The sequence below is a fragment of the Oryctolagus cuniculus genome, chromosome 1 (assembly GCF_051225735.1).
Source record: "Oryctolagus cuniculus isolate XC-2025 breed Fujian yellow rabbit chromosome 1, ASM5122573v1, whole genome shotgun sequence".
Classification (NCBI taxonomy): domain Eukaryota; kingdom Metazoa; phylum Chordata; class Mammalia; order Lagomorpha; family Leporidae; genus Oryctolagus; species Oryctolagus cuniculus.
Window position 1 is genome coordinate 118,419,857 of NC_142867.1, and position 2,279 is coordinate 118,422,135.

A 2,279-nucleotide genomic window follows, 5' to 3' on the forward strand; every position below is an offset into this window, starting at 1 on the left:
GTGGTGCCTTGCTCATCCTTGGTAGGGCGTGGCAGGGCAACAAATGGAGTCCCCAGACCACAAGCTCGTGCTGGGGCTGGTGACAACTGGCATTCCCAGAGCATGTGAGGCTTGATGGTGTAGGAGCCTGGAGTCCCATATAAGATAACAACCGCTGCCTTTACTGCGACACCTTGTGGGCTGGTGTTTCAGCTGGAACTGAAACTGGAACCGCAACACTAAAATAGGTCGTGTACACCCCAGTGATAACAAGTTGGTACATTTTGTCCTGCCAGATGCTCACTGGGGCTCTGAAAGCAGGAGTCTTCGGAGCCTACCAGGGCAGGAGCTGCAGCCTACGCCGCACTCAACACTGAAGACCTTGTCTGTGTTACTCACTCGAGCCACTAGGTGGTGACACGATCCTGCTAGAGGCCGCGTGGGGCTGTGTCCTGCCTCCGGGAAGGGAGCCGGGAGCAGAGTTTTCTTGGCTTGTCCTCAACCTTCCTTTTGCTGCAGACAGATCAGGGTGGAGTGGGCGGCTCTGTGGAGGTCTGTTTCCTCGTCCCGAAAATGGTGCTAAGGGAGACAAGCATTAACTACACTCCCTGACTGTGAGGAATTTGTCTAGTTAGGGGATAAGATAAGAATACCAAAGCACTTATAAACAATATGCAGAAAACACGCAGAGAGAGTGAGTCATCTGACAGCTATGCCACTCATTAGCCCAGCCCTGGAAGGGGGCAGGGCTGCAGGGCCAATGATCCTCGTGGCAATGGGAGGAAAGAAACTGTAGGACTTGGATGATCCCTTAGATAAGGGAGTGGGAGAGGGAGGAAGTTAGCATGAATACCAAGCCCCAAGTGTGGGCACTTGCGATGTGCAGAAGGCATTGTGGGAGCTCAGAGCCTGGCCTCAGAAATGAGGACTTGGGCTGTAGGTGAGGGTTTGGGGAAAATGGCAGAGGAGGGGAAGGGGTTGTGGGCGGGGGTTGGGGGGCCACCAAGCTCTGAGGTCTGCCCTTGGGCACTTAGCTTGCAGTCCTAGGCCACCTGCTCACTCAGCACTGGGCACTGACTATGCACCAGAGCCTGGTACCTGTCTCCTCTCTGGGTCCCAGCATTCACACGGGGCTAATACAGGAGCATTACTTTAATTAGTTATTCATTTAATTTAACTTCACATTTGGTCTCAATTAAGCTTAAAATGTTCTTCCTTATAGATGCCACAATAGCACTTGTAATTAAAAAGCAATAACTCTTTGCGTTTCTCCTTTAGAGATCCACCGGGAAGCTGGGCTTGTGTGTGTGTGTGTGTGTGGTAGAAGGGCTGGGGGAGGAGGAGGAGGCGGCAAGAAGCCATGAAAAGGAGGAGAAGGACTTTGCACTATCAAGCCACCCTTAAGACCGAAGTTGTGGGGAGGAACTCTTAGCACGTCAGAAAACCTGAGAAGTGGACACAGGGGCAGACCTTGCACATAAAGGAGTGGGGTAGGAGGGGTGTGAGAGGGAGGGTAGGAAGATAGGCCACATACTCTGTGGTAAGCAGAGCACCCCTACCCCCAAGTCGTCCACAGCTCAGTTCCCAGAACGTGTGGAAATGCTACCGAACATACAGATGGGGCTCTGGGGATGTGAGTCAGGATCCTGCAGTGGGGAGACCGCCCCAGCTCATCGGGGGGGAGCCCAACGTAGTCATGAGACTCCTTAGAAAGCACACAGCCAGGCAGGAGGATCCGGGACTGGAAGATGCTATGCAGCTGGCTTTGAAGACAGAGGGAGAGCCCCAGCCAGGGAAGGAGGGCAGCCTCTAGACACTGGAAAGGGCAAGGAGATGGGCTCTCCCCTGGGCCTCCAAAGCTGTTCTTTTAGCCCCTGGAAACTCAGTTTCCATTTTCTGACCTCCAGAACTGCAAGACAGTTGAATCTGTGTTGTTCTAAACTGCTGAGTTTGTGGTGACTTATTACGGCAGCAATAGGAAACCAATGCATGCAGTCCCAGTGTAAAACTGGATCATAATCAAATTAAAGGCAGGAAAGCACACACACAGGGGAACAGGAGACACTGTCAGGACTTACAGACAAGTGCAGGGGATGCCACGCGGCTTTCAGGTACAGCACGAGTGCTCTGTGTGTCACTAGGCCTCGGCTCCCTGAGGGCAGGACCTGGGCTAAACGTAAATCCTCTGCCAGCAGCACCTAATGGGATGCAACCATAAACATGAACTTTCTCATTTTGCCTGTGATTTGGGGCCCTGGTTTGGATCCTGGCTGTCATTCCTTGGGTCTCAGGAAACAGAA